The sequence below is a fragment of the Bos mutus genome, chromosome 9 (assembly GCF_027580195.1).
Source record: "Bos mutus isolate GX-2022 chromosome 9, NWIPB_WYAK_1.1, whole genome shotgun sequence".
Lineage (NCBI taxonomy): Eukaryota > Metazoa > Chordata > Mammalia > Artiodactyla > Bovidae > Bos > Bos mutus.
The window spans coordinates 27,336,568-27,362,714 of record NC_091625.1 but is presented as its reverse complement, the minus strand read 5'-3'; positions in this window follow the sequence as shown (position 1 = coordinate 27,362,714).

Here is a 26,147-nt window from a genome sequence, read left to right as displayed (position 1 = left end):
ACAGTCCACAATGCTGATCAGTTTTGAAGAAGATGACATTGCATTTTTAACTTGGCTGTGAAATAAAATTTCTTTGCTAAGCTTTCTTCTCTTAAATAATACTGATTTCTGAGGCTACTTCCCTGGACCCCAGCCTTCTTTTACATATATAAATTAGCCACCCCAACAACAGCCACAACCCACGCTACTGTGGAGGCAAAGTATTTTTTCTTTCCATTTTTATTGGCATGTAATTGATTTGCAATGGGTGAGTTTCAGGTGTTCAGCAAAATGAATCAATTATACATCTACATATATCCACTCTTTTTCCCATATAGGTCATCACAGAGGACTGAGTAGGGTTCCCTTTGTGATACAGTAGATCCATGTAGGTTATCTGTTTTATATATAGCAGTCAGTATATGTCAATCCCAATTTACCCACGCCCTCTTTACTGTCTGTCTTTTTACCCCTGGTAACTGTAAGTTTGTTTTCTACATTTATAACTCTGTTTCTATTTTGTAGATAGGTTTGTTTGTACCCTTTTTTTCGATTCAACATATGAGTGATAACATGTGATATTCGTCTTTCTCTGTCTGCCGTAATTCACTCCGTATGACAGGATCGAGGTATTCATGTTGCCGCAAACGACATTATTTTCAATTCTTTTTTATGGCTAAGTAATATTCCACTGTTTATATGTACCACTTCATTTTTATCCTTTCCTCTGTTGATGGACATCTAAGTTGCTTCCATGTCTGGGCTATTGTAAATATTGCTGCAGTGGACACTGGGTTGCATGTGTATTTTTGAATTGTGAGTTTCTCTGGATATATGACCAGGAATGGGATTGTTGGATCACACAATAGCTCTATTTTAAGTAACCTCCATACTGTTCTCCATAGTGACTTTACCAATTTACATTCCAACCTACAGTGTAGGAAGGTTTCCTTTTCTCTATAACTTCTCCAGCATTTTTTATTTGTAGACATCTTAATCATGCCCATTCTTACTGGTGCGAGGTGATATCTCATTGTAGTTTTGATTTGAATTTCACTATACTGATAACTTAATTGCCATCTGTTTTGCTCCAGTAGAGTTTAACCTTCTTCATACACATTTTCTCTTAGTACCTACAGTGTCTGTGTGAGGTTGTTTCTTTTATTATTTATATTTTACAACTTAAATAACCAAAGGCTAGATATCTTAATTTGCCTGCCTAACGTACACATTGGAGCAAGTATTTGAATCCAGGTCTGAGATCTGTCAAATGCCCAGTGCTTTCATCAGTTAAATGACATAGCTAGACTTTCCACATGCCTATCAAAATGACGTACCTGCACATTCTGCTGCAGTCTGTCATCATAAAATGTAACCACTTAGGGGCTTTTCTCTTAACATTCCTGCTTCAATGTGCAACTTTTAAAACATGGTATTAAAGTGAGATTGCCTTGACTTTTTTCAGAGCTTAATTCCTACCTCCCTCACTTTCAGTTCAGTTCAGTCGTTTAGTTGTGTCCAACTCTTTGTGACCCCATGAACCGCAACACGCCAGGCCTCCCTGTCCATCACCAACTCCCGGAGGCCACCCAAATCCATGTCCATTGAGTCGGTGGTGCCATCCAACCATCTCATTCTCTGTCGTCCCCTTCTCCTCCCACCCTCAATCTTTCCCAGCATCAGGGTCTTTTCAAATGAGTCAGCTCTTTGCATCAGGTGGCCAAAGTATTGGAGTTTCAGCTTCAACATCAGTCCTTCCAATGAACACCCAGGACTGATCTCCTTTAGGATGGGCTGGTTGGATCTCCTTGCAGTCCAAGGGACCCTCAAGAGTCTTCTCCAACACCACAGTTCAAAAGCATCAATTCTTTGGCACTCAGCTTTCTTCATAGTCCAACTCTCACATCCATACATGACTACTGGAAAAAACATAGCCTTGACTAGATGGACCTTTGTTGACAAAGTAATGTCTCTGCTTTTCAATATGTATCTAGGTTGGTCATAACTTTCCTTCCAAGGAGCAAGCGTCTTTTAATTTGATGGCTGCAGTCATGATCTGCAGTGATATTGGAGCCTAGAAAAATAAAGCCAGCCACTGTTTCCCCATCTATTTGTCATGATGTGATGGGATCAGATGCCATGATCTTAGTTTTTTGAATGTTGAGCCAACTTTTTCACTCTCCACTTTCACTTTCATCAAGAGGCTTTTTAGTTCTCTTCACTTTCTGCCATAAGGGTGGTGTCATCTGCATATCTGAGTTATTGATATTTCTCCCGGCAATCTTGATTCCAGCTTGTGCTTCTTCCAGCCCAGCGTTTCTCATGATGTACTCTGCATAGAAGTTAAATAAGCAGGGTGACAATATACAGCCTTGACGAACTCCTTTTCCTATTTGGAACCAGTCTGTTAGTTCCATGTCCAGTTCTAACTGTTGCTTCCTGACCTGCATACAGGTTTCTCAAGAGGCAGATCAGGTGGTCTGGTATTCCCATTCTTTCAGAATTTTCCACAGTTTATTGTGATCCACACAGTCAAAGGCTTTGGCATCCTGGAGGTAAATATTGTTTGGCATTTGAATAATAAAAGTCTCTGAATTTTTTTTGTCTTATGTGTTTTTGATCTTGAAGTTCAGTTTAAATAGTTTTGAAGATATAAGGCTTTTTTTTTTTTTAAAGACTTTATGAGTATTTTCTAGAGTAATGAACTCATCTTGGTCACCTTATACCTAATGTCATCCTTTTTGTAAAAAGGATATTTTAATAAAATGGATCATCTTATAGATGATAATGGATCATCTTATAGAAAGGATAAAGACTTTAGATCAATATCATTATAAGGATGTCTGCTGCTGCTGCTGCTAAGTCACTTCGGTCGTATCCGACTCTGTGCGACCCCATAGATGGCAGCCCACCAGGCTCCCCCATCACTGGGATTCTCAAGGCAAGAACACTGGAGTGGGTTGCCATTTCCTTCTCCAGTGCATGAAAGTGGAAAGTGAAAGTGAAGTCGCTCAGTCGTGTCCGACTCTTAGCGACCCCATGAACTGTAGCCCACCAAGCTCCTCCATCCATGGGATTTTCCAGGCAAGAGTACTGGAGTAGGGTGCCATTGCCTTCTCCGATAAGCATGTCTATATGGAGGCAACTGTAAACTAGTAGAGGTATTACATCTAGATACTCTATAGAAACAATGTTCAATGGAAGCTGTTAAAATATAAGTTATTAGTGGACTTTTTTTGTTAGTGAACTTGAATGATCTAGCTGATATTGCAGATAGGCATATTATTGCTTATTCAGCCATTCTCTTTAATGCTATTGTTCACCTCAACTTGAAATAATATCAGTACTTTAAGTGATCTCTCTATTCCTTTTAATATTCAAATAAAAGGCAGTGGGAAGCAGAGAGGATTTTTTTTCCCCTGAGGTCTTGTGAAGTACACATCTGTACTGAGGCTGTCTATACTTATTCTTTGTGTTTCCAAAAGCCAGTGTGAAAATGGATCACTCACTCTTGGTGAAGGAGCAGTATCGTTCCTGCCAAAATTAGTCTGCTGCTGCTGCTGCTGCTAAGTCGCTTCAGTCGTGTCCGACTCTGTGCCACCCCATAGACAGCAGCCCACCATGCTCCCCTGTCCCTGGGATTCTTCAGGCAAGAATACTGGAGTGGGTTGCCATTTCCTTCTCCAATAAAATTAGTCTATATTATATAATTGTTCAATCCCTTTTGCATATTAATATTAGAGTTTTGAAACTTTTATTGGGTCCATTCTCTTAGGATCATTTCTCCCTATGAAAGTTATCTAGAGTTGGCAATCAGGGAAAACTATCCCTGGTATTCTAACTTTTGTGTGTTTGCATCTTGAGAATAGGCTAAAATGGAAGTAACATGAAAACTAAGTTTTCTGTGCCAACTACTATATGTTTCAGAAATGATTTGGTATATAGTATATTGATATAAAAAGTCAGTATTTAATTTTTGAAGGGAAATAAAAACCAACATAAAAACAGGTATCCTGTACTGGCTCTTAAATGAATTAATGAATTAAGTGTATTCATTGAGCCAGTATTTGTTGAGCACCTACTATATTCTGGATAGAATTTAAGTCCTAAAGACAAAGCTTTAAAAAAAGACAGTCTTTTCTCTCATAAGCTTAACATCTACCCTGAATTATTTTATGTCATTTCAATTTATATAACATAAATGTCCCATATTACATTTCTTGAAAGTGAAAGTCACTCAGTTGTGTCCGACTCCTTGTGACTCCAGGGACTATAGAGTCCATTGAATTCTCCAGCCAGAATATTGGAGTGGGTAGCCTTTTCCTTCTCCGGGGAATCTTCCCAACCCAGGGACTGAACCCAGGTCTCCCACATTGAAGGCAGATTCTTTACCAGCTGAGCCACAAGGGAAGTGCAAGAATACTGGAGTGGGTAGCCTATCCCTTCTCCAGGGGATCTTTCCAACCTAGGAATTGAACCTGGGTCTCCTGCAATACAGGCGAATTCTTTACCAACTGATCTATCAGGGAAACCCAATTACATTTCTTAATATTTCAATATTATACACCGTGAATACTATCCTCTAAAATCATCAGCAATTTTCTCTTCTAAAAATGACAAAAAATGCAAATTTTATACTCACTTAACTTACATTTTCTATGAAATTTTGAATCTTAAAAGGATTATTTTTTAAATTGAGGTACAACTGATATACAACATTATTTTCAGGTGTACAACAGTAATTTGTCATTTGGATAAGTTGTGAAATGACATAAAATTTATTTTAAAAAGAAAATAGATTTTTTCTGTATAAGCATGTATTTTATATGCCTTTGCTGAGAAATTAATTCAATAATTTCCCCTCCTCCCCATTTTATACCTTTAATTACATCATCTAGGTTTGCATGAGATCAGAAGATAATTGAACACATGTAAAATCTAGTCATTTCATGATCATACTCTTTAACTGTGTAGATATAAATTCTACCCAAATTCTAGCGGTTTTGACATTTTTGACCATTTATTTATTTTTGAAATGAAGAAAAAGGAAGATAAATGACAAGTTATTCTCTTCTTTCCCAATTACAAACACGGGTTAGAAAAGCCAAGTTCAGTCAGCTAAAGATGAGTTATCTACAAATGAGCCTACTTGGAAACAGATTAGCAATTTAAATGACTTAAGTTAATAAGATCCAATTATGGCTAATTTGCCTATCCTTTCTTTCTCTTGCCCTCCCACAGGCTTCAGAGGGTGAGTGCCTTGCATGAATTCCTGGAAGCAGCGGGGAGGTTTGTAGGGCAGGCACATTTTTAAGGGAAACACAATCACATTTATTACACCTGCTGTAGCCATATGGGTTCTGCTGCCCATACATGTAAACGTGTGCATCTGTAAATTTTTAGTTAAAATATATATGTGTACAAACACACGTGTGTGTATAGTCGTGTATGTATAGCATGTAAAGTGCATATTTGTGTAATGTATAGTATGTATACATATGTATTATATAACGTGTGTGTGTAATATAACCTGCGTGTGAATGTACATACACATACAACTATGTCCCAAACAGTGCTGTGATTGCTTGCTCTCCTGTCTCACCTCTCTGACTTACCTTTCCCTAAAGACCCCTTCAAGTCACACTTTTCCCAGTTTGTTGACATCTTGCTCTGGGCCTTGCTTTTTTTTTTTTTTTAATGTAACTTTGTTCATTTTTATGTCAACGTATATAGCTCTGAAATGTTAACTCATTAATGTTAATAATACATCGTTATGTTATTTAAGACTGCTGGTGTTATAAGTAAAAATATACTTAAAAGAACTTGAGATTCTAGAGATTTTTCTCATTATTGCAGGATAGATTAACTTTACATTTTTCTTCGCTCTGCTAAAATACAAATAGCATTCTGCCAAGCACTGTAGGGCTCAAAGAAGACACTTAGGTTTATATCACAGTTCTGAAACTGAAAAGTTACAGGATGTAAAGGCAAATAGTTGAGGGATTTGGGCTGGGCATTATTGGAAAAAAACTGAGTAAATGTGCTTTCTAAAGTTTAGAAGCAACCTCTAGTAATAAAGTTTCAGAGGGGACAAGGAGAGGAAAACATTGATACAAAAAAGCCATCTGAAGTGATTAGAGATACAGTCGAACACAGTATAATATCCTTAAGATTTGTTAGGAAATAAAGTGTCATATTAAAAAACAAAAATGGGACTATGATGTATAGTTAGCATTGTTTGTTTTTAATGGGGCAGTGATGATTTGGTAATGAGAGAAACTATGTCCAGGATTTAAATGCTGGCTACTTTTGTGATCAGAAGAGAATGTCCAGTTTTATTATTTTCTCCCCCCGGTGGCTCAGTGGTAAAGAATCTGCCTGCACTGGGGACCTAGGTTCAGTCCCTGGGTGGGGAAGATCGCCTGGAGAAAGGGAATGGCTACCGGCTCCAGTATTCTTGCCTGGGAAATTCCGTAGACAGAGGAGCCTGGTGGGCTACAGTCCATGGGGTCTCTAATAGCCAGACACAACCGAGTGACTAACATACATGAAAACATCATTTGTTTTAGTCAATAGGTTATATTCCCCTGACTCATGAATTAATAAATATATCATTTAATATGTATATTAAATCAAGTCTATCAGGTAAGCCCTCAAAGAGATTAGTAGCTATGATAGTTTATACATGTAGCTCACTTACATTTTACCATTATTGAGTGACTTTTATAAAATGACATGTAATGAATTATAATACACAGAGCAAATTGTTGAAAACATCTGTACGTGGGCATCTCCCATTGCTAGGTTGCATAGTTAAAACAAGTCCTCTTGTACTGGAGAGTGAATCTTTTAAAAATAAGAAGGGAAAAAATAAGCATTTAACAAACTAATGCAAGGAGATCTATGAAATAACATATGGACTCGTTTAATATATACTCACTGACTTATTTCCATACTTAAATGATCAGTATTAAAAAAAGGCTTTAAGATGATCAGTTGTTTATGTGATATTATACAGGATTATCAAACGATAACTATGAAATTTTTTTTTAAATTACAACTCTGCCATTTTAATAGAGTGCTTTTCCTAACTAAATCACTTACGTATCTTTTATGATTCATTTGCCATCCATTTTCAAAATAGCCCGTGTTCAGGATAAGCCGTCTTGAATCTGTGTGTATAGAAGATCTAGAATACAGGAAAATGGGTTTTGCTTTGGCTAATCCAAGGCCAATTTCTTGGTAGGGATTTTGTTCCTAAGTTACTAACACCTTTTTTCTCTCTACTCTTTGTTTTTGAGGTTAAGGGTTTGAGGTAATCATTTTTTTTTTCCTGTACTTCCTCATATATCCTGTGAAGTATTGATCTGCTGGGACATGTAACAGATGTGACTGGAGATTCAGATCTGTGATCCATGAGTATCTGTTCTTGTACAGCTCTGTGGCAGCAGAGTGAGGTCACACTGCGAAGAGAACCCTTTCCCCAGGTTCTCAGCAGCAAAGTCTAGATAAGAAGCAACATGCATATGAAACAAGACAAAATGAAAAACCGAGAAAGAGTGAATATCCTAAATCAGTGTCATCTCTTTTTCATTTTTTAAACCTTTTTTGCTTTTAATTGTTTTTAAGGGCAGTCCTTCAAACACATTGTTAATTGGGAAAACAATGCCTTCATGTTTGGGTTTCTCTAACATTCTAGTAGCCAATTTAGTGGATTCTAGGGAAGTTTCTTTCTATAGCAGTTGGGTAGGCTGTTCCCTATAACTCCTTACCAAGATTACCATGTTCTTCAGTTCCCTTTCCCTTCATAATTAGAAAACTGTGATGATTACCAGCATCTCCAGTGGCTCAGCACTCAAGAATTCACCTGCCAAGCAGAAAAATCAGGTTTGATCCCTGGTTTGGGAAGATCCCCTGGAGAAGGAAATGGCAACCCACTCCAGTATTCTTGCCTGGGAAATCCCATGGACAGAGGAGCCTGGCAGGCTACAGCCCATGGAGCCACAAACAGCTGGAGACGACTTAGTGAGTAAACAACGACGATGTTTACCAACATGTACAAAGTGCATCTCATCTGTGAATAGGTAATCATTTGGAGAAAGCCTGTAAAGGAAGAGAAAGTCCAGGGTATCTATCCCAGTACGCTCTTCTGTTTGTAGCAGGCGCTCATCTTTAGTCACTGCCTGTTTTTCCCCCTTGAACCCTACAGGCGTGTCAGTTGTTCTTGACCTTGTGTTCAGACAGTCACCACTCATCAGTGTTGCCAGCATGCATGAAAAGCTGTTTCATATCCCTTTTCTGTACACATGTTAAATGTCCTCATCCTAAAACCAAGCTAAGCCAAACCCTGAGTCCTCTTGAGCTCTGGTTCCTCTCTATTAATCTCTTCCTTCCTTAGCTCAACTGCTTCAAAGAGCGTCTACACTAGCTTTCCCAGCGTGCTCACCTCACTCTCCCCGCTCAGGCCCCCGTGGCCCACTGTCTGTATCCACTGCCCCAGTACCACTGTGCTGTAGGCCTCAGGCCATTCTGAGGCTGCCCCGCCATTCATCTTTTCTAGTTGTTGTCTGTTCAGTTATCTTCTTGCCGCTGCATTTATTCATCAAGCTCTCTTCCTCAGCTCCCTCCTACTGTCCCTTCATTCCTCTTCCAGTTTGTCTTCTGATAACTCCTGAGCTGCCCTCTCCTTAAAAAGTTGAGAGAATGGCATTGAAACATGTAAAATATCATGTATGAAACGAGATGCCAGTCCAGGTTCGATGCACGATACTGGATGCTTGGGGCCAGTGCACTGGGACGACCCAGAGGGATGGTATGGGGAGGGAGGAGGGAGGAGGGTTCAGGATGGGGAACACATGTATACCTGTGGTGGATTCATTTTGATATTTGGCAAAACTAATACAATTATGTAAAGTTTAAAAATTAAATTAAAAAAATAAAGTTGTTTCTCTAGGAGGGCTTTGACCCATTGTAGGTGTCCCTTTCTAAAGGTCTGTCGATCTCTCAGTGTTTTTATTATTAACTCAGATCTCTAGCCCCTAACTTGGCCTCCTCTCTGATCTTTAGTCTTGTGGATCAAAGTCTGTGGTGGCCGTCTTCTCAGATAACCCCCAGGGAAGCCCTATGACATTGCTGCCGCCTCTAGTCCGCCTTTTGGAGAAGTCCATCCTCATGCAGGTGAGCCTGGTTTGTGGGGCACAGGCATTGTCCAGCACTCTCACACACCTTCACCTCAGCTGAGTCGGCTGTCAAGTTTTAGGTGAGCTCCAAGTAGTTCTTCATTCTGTTCCCGATTTCCATGTCTCACCCCCACTGCCCTGTCAAGGTGTATAACCCCCTAACTAGTCTCTTAACTTCTCATTCTGCTTCTCTTAGGCTTCTTCCTTACCTAAAGAACGTATCTCAAATGAAATCTCAACCGTGACATTTACCTAATTGATATCTTTAAATGCCTCCCCAATAGCTATAAAATAAAGGCCAGTCTCCTTAGCCTAGAACAAACAGCTCTGATCCAATTTGTACCTACCTGTATTTTTTGGTCTTAGGCTATGATGGCCCTGGAAGATGTGTTCTCTGCACAAATCATAGGGTTTCATGAGTTTGTATCTTTACACTTAGCACTCTTTAGAATGCACTCTCCTGTTTTGCCAATTAGGCTTACACTTATTCTAGGATTCCATATATGCCTCCTCAGCTCTATGAAGCCTTCGCTGAGGTCTCAGTATAGCCTAAAATCCTCTTCTTTAAACCTCCGTGGCACTTTTTTTTTTTTTTTTTTTTTTCTCACAGTAGATTGCATCATACTCATGTAGAACTAAAGCTGCCAATTTCAGAATCTAACCCTAAATAGGACCTGACCTGACTCACCCAGTTTTCAAGAAAGAGAGAGTAATAGTTAGTACGTAGAGTCACAGTAAGCAACACCAGTTTGGAATGGCCAGTTCTTCGTTCATATTTTAAAAAGTTGAAGATGAAAATTTAGATTAAATTCAGGAAACATTTGTTGGTATATGCTGTGTGCCAGATCTAGATGCTTTTAGATACACTGTCACATTTGAAACCTTAGAAAAGCAAAATCAATCTTTGTTAAAAGACATGAGATTTTTATATTAAAGTGGAATTGATCAAGCATGTAGGCAAATAGAGATTCTTTAAAATCTGTCTTTCCATCCTTTTAATAGTTTAATAATAAGAGGCTGCCAACTATTCAGTTATATTTCGCAAAACTTGTTTTTGTTGCTTTCTTGGGTCTTACCCCGTGGTTCTCACAGTGTTCAATGCACAATCATTAGGACAGGGATGGTGTACAAGATGTTGTACACTGCATTTCGTGGATGATTTAAGGAAATTAAAGGATAATTTTGTCTTTGTGTACCAACTGTGCTTTCTTTAGGAACTGATCTCACTTGAGCTGGGATGCCAACTAAAATATAGCTCTTGTTCACTGAGAAGGCTAGCTTTGGGGCAGACAACTTCACACACACTTTACAGTATGTTCCTAGAGTCTGTGAACTTAGTCTCACATAGTTCTGTACCCTGACAGACAGTCTAGTACCTGGAATGAATTATGGGCTCGGTAACTCTTTGTTCAACAGAACTGAAGTGGAGGTCAATGCTATTAGGACCCCAAATGGAGAAGAGCCCCCTTTGCTGTTTTCTTGATTGTTAACCACACAGTGATTCACGCATTGTTTCAAGTTGGGTGGTCTTATTTCTCAAGAGGAACCAGCCATGTTCTCCAGTGTGTGTGATGACAGCTGACAGAGGGAGGGCCAGGACAAAAAGAAGCAGCGCTTTTACAATCTTTTCAGTTCAGTTTAGTCGCTCAGTCGTGTCCGACTCTTTGCGACCCCGTGAATCTCAACACGCCAGGCCTCCCTGTCCATCACCAACTCCCGGAGTTCACTCAGACTCACATCCATTGAGTCGGTGATGCCATCCAGCCATCCCATCCTCTGTCGTCCCCTTCTCCTCCTGCCCCCAATCCCTCTCAGCATCAGAGTCTTTTCCAATAAGTCAACTCTTCACATGAGGTGGCCAAAGTACTGGAGTTTCAGCTTTAGCATCATTCCTTCCAAAGAAATCCCAGGGCTGATCTCCTTCAGAATGGACTGGTTGGATCTCCTTGCAGTCCAAGGGACTCTCAAGAGTCTTCTCCGACACCACAGTTCAAAAGCATCAATTCTTTGGTGCTCAGCTTTCTTCACAGTCCAACTCTCACATCCATACATGACCACTGGAAAAACCATAGCCTTGACTAGACAGACCTTTGTTGGCAAAGTAATGTCTCTGCTTTTGAATATGTTATCTAGGTGGGTCATAACTTTCCTTCCAAGGAGTAAGCGTCTTTTAATTTCATGGCTGCAGTCACCATCTGCAGTGATTTTGGAGCCCCCAAAAATAAAGTCAGCCACTGTTTCCACTGTTTCCCCATCTATTTCCCATGAAGTGATGGGACCAGATGCCATGATCTTCGTTTTCTGAATAGAAAGCAAAAACAATGAATCTGAGCTATGGCTGAGGGTCGTGGTGGGGATGTGGGAAGCTGTGGATGGATTTAAAAAAAAGTAAAAAAGACTCTTGAAGTACAACCATAATGTCAAATATTTAGAATTCTAGGGGATGAGTGTGACTATACTGATACATATGTTTCAGTACAACAGGAAATAGGCAGGAAGTAATCATTCCACTGTGATCTTCACTAATCTGTCTAAACAGAATGCTGGTGCCATCTTTTTAAGGATATTTTAGGAAGAGATTGATTATGTACCTCTTGAGTTCTAAAACTTCATCTACTGAAACTCTTATCTTTCCATATAACTTTCAGTTTGGTGGTGTCATTTTCGCTATTTGATAAAGTAGGCAGGTAGGTAGATAAATCATTCATTTTGGAATCTTCAGTAAAAACTGGGGCAAAAGGCACTGTTTATTAAATTTAAAGATGGGGACTACACATCAATATAATCAGAGTACTAGTGGAATAATATTTTAACATCATTTGACTTTCTCAATTAAAAATAATAAAAGTATATAAAATAATGGAACACTCAAAATCAAGGCAAGATTTTCTTTCCTGAAACACATCAATTTATTCATCGCTATTCTTTCATTGTATTGTCATGGCTGCAAACCAATGAAGGTTACACAGCCATAGTATAACAATATTTCCTTTCAGGTAATGATTTTTTGCCTAGTGCCCTGTTTTTGTATATAATACTTTGTGTTAGTTTGTACTCTAGAAAAGGAAATCGATAAAATGTCATTGATTAACAACACCCAGCCTACGTGTTTCAGTAAACTGAACCACTTTGCCTATTGCTGGCATGATAGATCCACTTTAATAGAAAATGCTTAGCTGAAGGAAAGCAGGTGTGTCTCTTTTATCAAAAATGTAGAGAATAAAGAGGAAAGTGACTAACAACACAAAAAGTTAAAAAGAAAAATTGGAAATCATTTGAGGCATTAGTCATTTACCAGTATGCAGGAGGAGCATATTGTCTGGTTTCAGGGACTTGAAAAAGGTTGGAGATGAGTGTTCTATTATGCAGAGTTAAATGCATTGCATTAATGCCTTAAAATAACTTCAATGATTATGTTAAAAACCAGTTTAGTTTTTAAAAATCTGTTAGAACATCTCTCAGTAAAGATTATTTTGCCCTTCTCATGTTAGTTATAACACTTAAAAGGTATTTAAAATAAATTAATTATGTACAAGTAGGTGGAAGAAAGCCAACCATTGTGTTTTAAGCAGCTGCTTATTCCGAGCCCTTGGACATCAATTGAATCATAGTTATAAATGTACTTCCTAACTAGCATCCAGTGTAAAATAAACTGAGAATTGGTTAACAAAGGTTAAATCACATTTGGGACATTGAAAGGAAAACTGATGAACAGATTGTTAATGGCTGATTCTATTCTCACTAAGAGGACATCATCCCATCAAAAGAAAGAAAGGCCTTTGCATTATTAAAAGCCTGTTCTGTAATACTGTTGGGAATTTGGTTGGGTCATGAATACTGGCAGGTTGTCAGGGAAACGGGAATAAAGCAACTGAATGCATAGTCTTCTTGCAGAAATGGCTTTAGCATTGCTACTTTTGATTGCCTAATAGCCATTGTGGAATTTCTAAAAGTAGCATTAATGGAGAAGAACATATTTTTCTAGTTTAATTACATATGCCTCTTTTGATATAGCAGGAATACTCTTTACCTACAGAAATATTTGTATTATGCTTGTGATCTAAACGGAAAATTTTTTTTTTTCACAAAGTTTGAAATTTATGTTTTGATAATTCATACCACTGTGTTACTTACTCATTTGTGATAATGATATCACTGACCTATTTTGTATGGTGATTTGATTTTTCTAGTAGTTGTTTGAGGGTTTGTATTAAAGTCTGCCACATTCACATTCTCAGGGCTCTTTTTCTAATCACTGCTTTTTTAAAAAGCATCCTGGGAGAGTCCATATCCAATGTATTGTCTCTGAGAAAAGCCAACTTTCTGATGGAATGATTGGATCCCCAATAGGGCAGAAACATGAAGATGAACAACTTGTAATGCATTATCACAAATACTTATGATTCACATCTGTAGAAATTCAAAAAAGAGAAATAGGGTCTCTCCTGCAAGAGACTCTAATAAAACCTAAAATGAGAGAGTGCTGTAAAACGGTTGTTCACACATTAGGATTTGCTCTTTCCCAAACCAAACCAATAATCTGACCATAAACAGTTAAATGTTTAAATTACGGGTCTCAGAGCAATGCACACTAGCTCAGAAAGCCTTGATGTTACATTATAGCATGTCTTGTAGATACAGCAAATTAGTCTTGAATACCTTTTTCCTTAGCTCGCTTAAGCAGTCCTTTGATATTTCTAATCCTTGTAGAATAAATGTGTGATTTTCTTCTTCTCTTGGGATTCAGCACCCTACATCAGTGCCCCACAATATCATTCCAGCTCTTCTCTAGTTTCCCTGTACCTTATTTAAGTAACTAGTAGAACATTTTATTTAACATTGTGTACCAGAAATTCAATTCTATATTTTTGATGGTATGTATCAAGATTGGAAACTCACTGCACTTTAGTGTTTCATGTGAATTGGAAATAATGGGGTCCCCTGTGATAGCATAGAGGACAGGCCAGGAATCCCCAAGACAATCTGTCAACCATGAGTTTTTGATGGCGTACGAGAGGGAAAATAACAAGCGTGCTGGAAGTGGGTTTTGAAAAGCACACCCTTGTAATGATATAAAAGAGCTTAGAATTGCTTAGTATTGAAAGAATAAATAACGGTTATTGTCTCTTCCTTAAGATTGATATTATGCAGATACTGTGTAATTAGGAATTCTCTATTATGCCTCAGCCCACATGTTATATCCATAATATCATTGATCCATTAACCACAAAACCCACATGGTATCTGGCAGGCAGGACTTTCCTTGAGGCTAGATCTTCAGGTAGGAAATCTCTTCGAGTATAGATGTTACAAACATGATCTTAACTTTACCTGTTTTCCTCCTGTTTATGAACTTGCATGGCCTTCGAGTTATGTATTTTGGTTTGAAACACACATTTTCCCATTAGACTCAACTAACAATATTTTCACTTTTTTCCCTCCCCTCCCCCCGTTCCTAAGGTTTAAGGGAGATTGATTGTAGATTCTCCTGGTTACCAGTCCCACTGCAACTTCTCTATAGTCTAGTCCAAATATTTTTATACTATATTTGCTTAAAAGTGAAAATAGGGCCTTTATGTCCAGCCTAAGGGGGTAGTTTCTTTAGAAAGAAGAACCTTTTTGACTCTGAGTATAACAGATCCTTATCTTTTATTGCAGGAACAAAATGAGCAGTTCATCAGCTAATCTCTTTCTTATACATCTATTTTGGTTCCTTTACAAACAAAATATTTTACAAGCTCAACAGTGGTAAAGGGAATTCCTGACCTTGCCTGTTTTTGAAAGACTGGGGAGTTAAACTACACCCCATAGCAATCAGGCATCAAAATAATTTCTTTTCTACTTCTAAAGTGTGAATGTGGATTTTTTTTTTTCTAACTGCTAATGAAAGCATTACAAAGATTAGCTTTTGAAGTGGTGAGCAGCTTTCATTTATTTTCCTTCTGGTATTCCCTCTGCCTCCAGCTAAAATTTAGAACCTTAAAAATGCTACTCTTCAGCGCTAAGTTCAGTTGATGTTCTATCAAAGTGCATTTGGATTATCAAAGCTTCATTCTTATCTTGCAGCTCAGTATTCCTGAGAGAATACTCGTCAGGTTAGAATTGACAAGCCTATGTCTGGTCCTTTCAAACTAGAATGTGCTCCCTTCCCAGCCATGGGCCCTTGTACCTGGATTGGTTAACTCTTCTGCTGCCATGCAGGGCAAGAGGCGTCCACACTGGGATGATAAGGGAGGCCGTGTTCACTTCCAAAAAGCACAAGAGCCACTTCAGCCCTTGATGCAATGGATAAGAGTCACATAGAAATGATCAGCAGGGAGAGATACAGGATGACATGAGGAGATTCACAAAACTCAGGATATAGGGAGTCTTTTTTCAGTATTACACTATTGCCTAAAGAAGGAGGCTTAAATTTTTTAATTTATTTCTGATATGGAAAATTCTGGAGGTTTTTCCAGTAATCTGTATGGATGTGAGAGTTGGACCATAAAGAAGGTTGAGCATGGAAGAATTGTTACTTTCAAAATGTGGTGCAAGAGAAGACTCTCCAGAGTCCCTTGGACAGCACAGAGATCAAACCAGGCAATCCTCAATATTCATTGCCTTAAAGAAGGAGGCTTAAATTTTTTAAATTATTTCTGATATGGAAAATTCTGGATGTTTTTCCAGTAATCTGTATGGATGTGAGAGGTGGACCATAAAGAAGGTTGAGCATGGAAGAATTGTCGCTTTCAAAATGTGGTGCAAGAGAAGACTCTCCAGAGTCCCTTGGACAGCACAGAGATCAAACCAGGCAACCCTGAATATTCATTGGAAGGACTGAAGTTGAAGCACTAATACTTTGGCCACCTGATGCAAAGAACTGACTCACTGGAAAAAACCTTGATGCTGGGAAAGGTTGAGGGCAGGAGGAGAAGGGGACAACAGAGGATGGGATTGTTGGATGGCATCATTGACTCAATGGACATGAGTTTGAGCAAATTCTGTGAGATAGTGAAGGACAGGGAAGCCTGGTGTGCTGTAGACCATGGGGTCACAAATAGTCAGGCACAACTGAGTGACTGAACAACAACAAAACATGCCAGTGACAATTTCAGTTAATAGTTTATCTTGTCTTTGATGTCAGAAGTTAACACCAGTGAATTTTGCTTTCATATGTTTCACAGATGTCATTTTTTCTTCAAATCCCCATAGTTATTGGCTCCTGAAAATTTGTGTACTTTGGAATTTCTTAGAAGTTATCTCCTTCTGAAAATTGAGACACATTAAATTTAATCATGAAGTGAAATCAGATTAAACCAGTGTTATCTCCTGAGTGCACCAAACAGCATTTTGAGGCAGAGTTGGAAACTGCATGATTTTACTTAAAGACCTTACTTAAAGATTTGTTGATCCTTGGATGTCTCACTATAGTGACATTTATCCAAAGATAAGAATAGCAGATTGGATTTTGAAATTCTGTAATTTTCTGGGGTTATGGTGAGATGGGTAAATACCTGTAGAGTGATGGGAGCACAAACCAGCCGTAATGCCTAACAGCAGCAGTAGTAGAACAGAGGGAAGCAAGTGCATGAGCCCTGTTCAGCGAGCATGGCAGCGTATGAAAGGTCTGCTGGTGGGTAGAAGTTAGAAGCGGCACAGGATCATAGGATGTACTTTAAAGCAGAGCTGTTTTGTGAAAGTCAGGGTCATATGATTTCCGAGCTGCGTGGTGAGCCTGAGACTTTGAGTGTGTCGCCTGAAGGAACAAGAATCGCTTGCATTATTGAACTGAGGACAGCGAAAATGAAGTTTTAAGAGATCACTTCTCTTTATGATCCATGAATCAACCAAGCTTGCCACAAATTTTGCATTAATTAAATGTGACTGAAATATGAAACATGGTGGGCACTGAAATAGATGACTGTTCAGCTGTCTGAGAAGTTTCATTTTTTACTTGGTTTTTAGTCATAGACTAGCTTCCACCTGGAATTGACCCGGATACTTAAACTGTATACTCCCAAAAGGAAATATGAGGCCCAAGAATGATGGATCTAAGTATTGGAAATTTAATTACTTTATATTTTATACTACAAGATTTGAGGTAAAATCACTGGTGGATCCAGAATCCAGATTTTTAGCAAAATATATTAAAAATGAATTTTCTGCTCTGTCTCCTCCCTCTCTCCTCCTCTTTACAACACACACATGTACATGCTCAAATATACATACACACACACGTGTGCCCCTCTATGAATTCCATTCATAGTGCCTATTCTGTAACTGGCTCAGATGAGGCTAGATTCAGAGGCAATTTCTCTTGATATATAACTTTAATGAAATGCACCCAGGAAGTTTCATTTTGATGGGTAGGGTACATAAAATCTTGGCACTTTTATTTAGGACTGTGTACACATTGATTCTTTCCAGTTTCATCAAAAACAAATTTAACAGAAGAGTTCAATATTTTATAAGTTGTTGCACTTAGAATCCAGGGTGTTTAACTAGCACTGTCTTCCCTCCCTTAGGAGATTGCTGACAGCTCTGGCAAATTTAAATCAAAGTCTCCTTTCAGACAAGTTTTCATGGTGATGAATAACAGTTGGGAGCTTCTTTATTCTCCTATAAAGTGTTTCTTATATGAAAAGGACACTCATAAGTTTTTAAACATCTATTAAAGTTGAGTATTTATTGATGCATGCTTATTTTAAAAATACATACAAGGTTGCTAAATATTATCAATAAAATAAAAAATACTTTGAAATGCCAGCACCTGGAGATACCTATGTAGATAGGCTTATATGTAGGTTCTATTGCAGCATAGGCTCATACTGTTTTTATTATTGTGGCTTTATAATATTATCTAGTATGTGATAGGGCAAGTAGCCCTCAACAATCTTCTATTTCATTTATCAAGAGCTCTTTCATTTTGGGAATTACAAAAAAAATTCTCTTTGATTACTGGCAAGGCATTATGTGGTCAATATGTTCACCTGTATGTATGTATATTTATATTATGCATCTTCATAATATTGGTCATTTGTTCAATTGTTCTTGCACGTCTTAATCGACTAGATACATTTCTTGAGTTAATTCAATGTATGTTCTGTTTGGGGTTGCTATCATTGATATATTTTCTGGTTTTGCTTATATTCAATCACTCATTTACTTGTTTATTCAACTAACATCTTTTGAGCATCTTCCAGAAAGCAATTCTAGAGAAGAGAATGTTTCCTATTGCTCACAAGGCATGACTCTGGCTTTTGCTTTGAGATACACATATATACATCTCCAGGCTTAGCTTTCTCTCCAGCACATGTGCATATAGCACACATGTGTTTACGATCTGGATTAAGTATGCATTTATTCCCACAGTAAAAGAAGTTTGTTCTCTTTATCAGGACCTATCTGGGGCTAATATGTCATTTATTAACAGATTTCCTAATGGAGGGTCATCCCTAAAAGTCTTAAATGAACCTCACTTGATCATGTTTTGTTATTCTTCAAATATATTGTATAATTATATTTGCTATTTTATGAGTAGCACTGATAGAGCTGTGATATAGCTGTTTTCAGATAGAGATTCTGGGGCTCCTTATATGGCATTTGTGGTTAAGCACATGGATCCATCATAGCTAAACTTACCAGGAACAAATTAATTAACATCATTAATGTCAGTGTTCTCATCTCTAAAAAGGATATGAAATTTGCACTTAATTTAATGAGATGAAAATCAAATAATATAATGCAAGTAAATGCCGTAGAAACTATTACTATTAACATTATTATTATTATTACATTTGTCTAAGATCAAAGAGGCAGTGAGTGGCAGCGAGGATCAGAGTCTGATTCTAATGTTCCAGGCCTTACACTCCACTCCTAATGGATACTATTTCCAGTTGGCTATTTTGTGTACCTTAATTCATTTGGATAGTTCACAAATTGGGAGGTGAATTTGTAACTGCACATTAGCAGGCTACATTTCAGGAAGTCATATGAATATATTTTTCATTGAACTATCATTTAAGAGTATACTCTAGTTTATTGTTTCAGTAACTATTGAGGCTTCATTAGCCTTTGATTCGTAAGTCTAATCATCACTCTTGTCAATATTAACAACTGTGAATGGCTTATGCATTTAATGGTAATTATCTGCATACCATCTCATACCGTTGTTAGAGTACCACTGCCTTATGGGCATAGAAACTGAAACAATAAAGGAGACTTCTGCCTTTTAAAACCGTGTTGGATAAGCAGAAACTGTGAAAACTTGAGGCAAAATTGAGTTTGCTCAACCCAAATGCAAGTACTTAATTTTGTTAATTTTATTATATTGACTTTCTTTTGGATTTTTTATCACTGAACATTTTAACACTGCTTTCTTGCTTTGAAATGCAAATATTATTTCTAATAGATTAGTCTCATACCAGCTTAAATTAAGTAGGGTGTTATTATAGTTCAGAGGTTGAAATTCCCTGTATTTGTGACTTGAGTTTGTTTATTTTATTGTTTTGCAAAAAAAAAATATTTACACTGAATCATATAAAATAACATTTTTGTTGCTATTAATAAAGAAGAAATGTTGGCTGTCTATGCAGAGAATGAATAAAAAAGGGAAAGAGAACAGCATATAAATACATTCATCACTTTCACAATCTTTCAAATTGGGATAAACATCAAGTCATTGAAGTTTAATATATGAAATGTAAGTGTGTGTGTGTATATATATTCATTTATTTTGTAAAACTGAATTTTTATCTGATATGTAAGTATTCATTGATATGATTCCCCAAAGTCCAATTTGTTTTCTGAATATTGACTCTTTTTTTAGTTGATTGCTTAAATCATTTTTAAGGTGTCCATGTTTTTCCTCACTTGGACAAACAGGGAAAATATATATTCTAGCTATTTCTCAATTCTAAATAAATTGAATGAAATTTTTGTTTTCACTAGGCAAATGCTATTTGGAAATTCCACCATGGTAACGGAGGGGACAGCTTTGATTATATGGGATTTTAGTGCCACAGTGGTAAAGAGCCTTGGTAAAGTGGTAAAGTGCCTGCCTATGCAGGAGATGCAGATTCCTTCCCTGGGTTGGGAAAATCACCTGGAGGAGGAAATGGGAACTCACTCCAGTCTTGCCTGGAGAATCCCATGGACAGAGGAACCCGACAGGCTATGGTCTTTGGGCTTGCAGGGAGTCTGACATGACTGAGCACACAATCCCAAGGAAACCTTGGACTCGCTTGTGGCTTAATTGGACCAGTATATGTATTAAATGAAACATAAAGGCACTTCACTTGTCCCCCAGTATGTGCTTGTGCCCTTCCTTATGAGCTTGGAAGCAGAGAGGTTGACCCCAGAGTTGGAAGCCAGGATAGAGAGGAGCGTATTCAGAGAAACCAACAAGGTGGCATTCGGCAGAGATAGTGACACATCTCCTGACTGGTCATATGGTTCCTAAGGTTCTAACACATATGACAACAGGACCACACTGATGGGTGGCTCGGCTGTTTGCTGCTCAGGGCTCCAAAACATCACTGTATTAGTTAGAAAATGTAAGCTCGGTTAATGTATAGCTTCACTTTACTCTTTACATAACTTGAGAAATGTAAATTAGTTTCAATATTCACTCCACTCATGTAGAGGAAGAAAAATCCACACACCTGTCTCTGAAGTGCATTTACAGCCTGTCCATCTAATGGTGCAAAATACAGGCTCTGTACTAATTCTGAACATTATAGCACACAAGCAACTGAATTTGGCAGTTTAAGCCCACAGAACTGTTATGCATGGTGTAGAGCTAGTTAATGGGAATAAATTCTATATGCTATTTTCTAAATTTTTAAGTTCTTAAATGATTCAGAGTCAGAATAACCTTCTAAAATGAACTGAAATACCTAGAGTGTCCAAGTGAAAGCAAAAAAAAAAACATATTTTGAAAAAGATTTTGTAATCACATCTATACAAAGTAGATTTTTCCTTTTGAGAGGAATTTGTCATTTAGTTTAGATGGATAGGGGGAAAAAAGTCTGTGAAATGAAGTTAATTCCAGATAGAATAACTTGCTTTGATGTATTTAGCACATATAATAATTCCCTTATTATGATGGAGTATTAAACATTTTTAATAGAATGTTTTTTAATCACCTCTACTAAAATACTAGGCAGATTGCTAAAGGAGATTTATTTGAAGGCACGGCTAATTTAGAAACCTTTCCAGTAGTCCACCATCTAACTTCTACTGTATATGACAGCAACTAATCTAAAATTTGTATTTTCTACAGATTTCAAAGTTCTTTAAAAAGTGAAAAAAAATCCAACTTTCTTTATAAACTTAAAATGTGCAAGGTGTCCTATAGTCTTTTGTCAGTCAAGATCCATTTTGAGAATATTTAAAATAATACTTCTTAGAACATGCTACCACACCTGGCAGACCAAACAGCCAGATGGTAGCTGAGATCATATGTCTTCAAAATTATGTCTTTTAAATATTATGGAGTTTGAAGAAGATTCCTAGCAGATTGTCATGTATTCCTTGAATGCTCAGCTTTCAGACAAATCTATTTTGAGTATCTAGGTTGTACAGGACACTGTATCAGACAGTGATGATATAAGAAGAATGAGGTGTTCTTCCCTTGAAGACAGTGCATCTGGGGTGTTGTACAACTGTGGGTCATACACCTCATTAAACACTGAGTTAACTGGGGAATGGAAAACAAGACAGCCTATAGTTTACTGCGAAAGTCAGGAAATGTAAATAGTTTTTTGTTCATCTAGGACTTATGTCTAGATAAGTATTCTAGACTTAAAACGTTATTGAGTTGCCATGGGATGGTAGAGACATTGGCAATCAAGACTCTGCTTTCTGCTGTTTATCTACCACCTTTATAAGAGAAAGTGAAGGTCACTCAATCATGTCCAACTCCTTGCGACCCCATGGACTGTATAGTCCATAGAATTCTCCAGGCCAGAATACTGGAGTGGGTAGCCTTTCTCTTCTGCAGAGGATCTTTCCAACTCAGGGGCTGAACCCAGGTCTCCCGCATTGCAGGCGGATTCTTTACCAGCTGAGCCACAAGGAAATCCCACCACTTTTATAAAGTCATTATTTTTCAGTCCTACTATCTTGTTTTACAAAGGAAGAAGTTAATATCTCTAGGGCTTCTTGTAAAACATTGAGATTCTTTATTATTGCATTAACCAGCAGAGTTACAACTCATTACTATGCAGTAGACTTTTGCAAGATGTCCAGGTATTTTAAATAGACACCATTTATGTTGGAATTGATTTTAGAAGGAAAGCAAAAGTAGTCATTTTCAACCATAGGGACATTTGAAGGCATTCATAAGAAAAGGTAGTAACAGTCCCAAAATATAAAAACTGTGGAAATGGTTTCTACAGACATAGGATTGGGGTTATTCTGGACTACCCTTTACTGCTCTTGGATCTCTGAAAATGCCCAGTTTACTCCAGGTCCATCAAGGACTGCCGCTTGAAGTAGTTCTCCAGTCATAACTGCAGGTGCTTGAATATGGATGCTCGAGTACCAGAACTGAGTGACCAGTTCCCAAGCCTGGAAATTCCCTTGAGTATTGTACCCATTCGTCTCACTGCACACCTGCTGTGATTCCTCACACTCCTGGGGCTCCAGGCTCCTGTAGGATTCTCTCAGAGCCCTTTCCTCTTTCCCTGTGCATTAAGCAAGGTCAGTCGCCTAGAAAGAATTTAAATGGTATTTTTTGACCTCCTACTTGGCAGGTCAATTGCTTTGGCAGAGTACTAACCTTCCTCCCAAGTGCTGATCAGTTATCTGTATTTTCTGCAACATCCTCCAATTATCATTGAAAGATGTTAAAAGTGGAATTTTCTTACCTGCAGTAGAGAAATGAAATCAGAAGAAAAGTTCCTTTTAATCAGTAGAGCTGAAGTTGAGTATACATAATCACTGTAAGGGAAAGAAGTAAGTCTTTTTGTTCTTCACCCCACCTTGACTCCCTCAAGCAGCCTAAACTGGGTTTTCTGATTTTTTTTGGAAGAGTTAGAACTTTTGCCTTCGTGCCTGGAATTACCCAGCTGAGTTAATTTTGTGGGCTCATCAAAAAGCTGTCTCACCATCATTGAAACTCTTTATGGCATAATTCAGCTTTGTATATAGTTATTTCTTTAAGTCAAACCACCCTGCTAGAAAAATATATATATCACATATATATGTATATTCTAGTACATTACTGATTCATTTTTAAAAAATTCTCTGTTGTGATATCATCCTTGCATATCACTGGAGCTGAATACATACTCTTTGAATGAATGAGTGAATGAATGAAGAAAATGGCATGCCCTCTTGGCCATGGAAAAATAGAAAGGTTTTATGGAATTTATGTAGTGACATATAGAGATAAGAATTTCTTGGTTTTATACTTGTAGTTTTATATTAAATACATTCTTGGGAAGAGGAAATCTTTATGGATGTGGTTATAAAAACACAGTTTTTACTCTTGTTTAGGAAGCAATTTGTGTCTGCCCTGTCTCTCAAGATCAGTGAAATCCTAAAAATTAAGCACTTAATGCTTATCAAATAGAAAACACAGACTGTAGCCTAGTAACCTTTGTCTGCATCAGAGGATTAGAAATGAGGCTAAGTGGTGATTCATGGACACGGTGATTACGTGTTTTCAGCTTATCCCAATGTATAAGTGACATTTAAACCATTTTCTGTAATTTGAAATTGATACATTATGGTTTCAAAAGGTTACTAACGGTAATCCTTATCAATCTCTGACCCTTTCAGTAAATATCCAATGTTTAACTTAATAGCTTAATGATATTTTGATATAGTATTATAGACTTGTGTGAGTTTAAATTGAAATGATTATGAGATCCACAAACTTAATAGTTGGATCTAAAAATTGAAACGTCTTTTGTGATCTCTATTTTCCCATTAAGTACAGGAAACATTAATTAGCAGGTGTTCTAATAACTACCCAGTTCCAAAGAGGGAAAAGAAGGGTATTTCACTTTTTTTTTTCCTGCAGGTTTTTAGGAATTTGGATTCAATAATAAGTCTAGTAAAATCAAATTTCAGTTGTGAGCTTATACCAATTAGAGTGAAGTTATCTTACAAGCAATCCTTTTACACACGTGTACAGTGTCCTAATCTACTCATCTATAAATCATACTTCATAAAGAAATCACTTTCTTTATGAAGTGATTTAAAATAAAAATGATGCTGCCTATTTTAAATCAGTCATTTATCTGAGTGTTTTGGGGAAAAGTATACTATTTCACAAATTGTATTCCCAGAACACTGGTATTCCACCCAGCAAGTATTCCCTAATGAATCAAACTCTGTAAATGATTTAAGCAAAACAAACTTCTTGGAGAGTCCTAATATGTATTAGCTCATTTAACACTCTGAATAGTTCTCCAACAAAGAAACTTTACATTTGCTTAACCCAGAGTTTTCTAAACCTCTCTGGATCACTTGATTCTGCATTAGCCCCTTGACCATTTCCTATGATAGTAGGTTTCAGAGGAGGAGAATTCAAATTAAATGATAAAGAATTTAGCTTACAAATTCATTTACTTAGTTTCCCCCTATTTGGTAGAGAAAAAAAGTGCCCTTCAAATATAAGGGGGTATTTTATTTTTTTAGAGAACTTTTGGGTTTAGAGCAACATTGAGAAGCAAGGCAGAGCTTTCTCTGCTCCCTCCTTAATATGCAACCCTCCCCATCATCAGCCATCCCTCATCAGAGTGGTTACCATAAGTATCCAAAGTCTGTAGCTTAGCTTAGAATTCACTCTTGGTGATGTACTTTCCATGAGCTTGGACACATGTATGCGTTGTTCATTATTATGGTATCATAGGCTCTTCCCAGGTGGCATAGTGGGAAAGAAAATGTCTACCAGCACAGGAGACACAAGAGACACCGGTTCAATCCGTGGATTGGGATGATCCCCTGGAGGTGGAAATGGCAACCCACTCCAGCATTCTTGCCTGGAAAATCCCCATGGACAGAGGAGCCTGGTGGGCTACAGTCCATAGCATTGCAAAGAGTCAGACAGGACTGAGCACAGAGCACAGGGCATTTTCATTGCACTAAGAGTAGAAAGATGTTTTTAATTCAACTTTGTGCCATGAACAGAGCTTCCAAATAAAAACATATTTTATGGAGAGAAAGAGGAAAGGAAAGAAGAAATGGAGGTAAAGGTAAAGTGAGGGTCAGGTAGTCACTGAATCAGAAAATATGTTTCAAACCCAGTCTCTAGCAGCACTTGATAAGCTCTCTGGACCAGCAGCAGGAGAATCACTGGGGATCTTGCTGAAATTTTAGAATCCCAGATCTACAGAATCAGCCTCTGGGGATGTGCCCAATGAGCTGAGCTTTAATCAGTTGTCCAGGTGATTCTGATGGATGAACATGTTGAGGCTGGGAGAAGAGATTCCTCACCCTGAGTGTGGGAGTGTAGACTTTGAGTTCTCAAGCTTCTCCTTGTGATGAGTGGGCTCTGCCACCTGATCTTTGAGGTGCTTGTTGAAGAGCTGTCAAGGAGTAGAGCAGGGTGATTCTGTGGTATCTGTCATGATGATGAAGGGTGTATCAAGAGATTTAAAATGCCATCGGTCCGACTCTTTGCAACCCCATGAATCGCAGCACGCCAGGCCTCCCTGTCCATCACCAACTCCCGGAGTTCACTGAGACTCACATCCATCGAGTCAGTGATGCCATCCAGCCATCTCATCCTCTGTCGTCCCCTTCTCCTCCTGCCCCCAACCCCTCCTAGCATCAGAGTCTTTTCCAATGAGTCAACTCTTCGCATGAGGTGGCCAAAGTACTGGAGTTTCAGCTTTAGCATCATTCCTTCCTGATCTGATCTGTGCTTACAAAAAATCCCTATGTCAGACAAGAGAGCTAATATGACCAATCTTAGGTTTGGAGCAAAAGGTCAGTATCTGTCCTTCTTCCCCTTCCTCATGACATACTTTCTGGTTAACCCTGTACAATCTG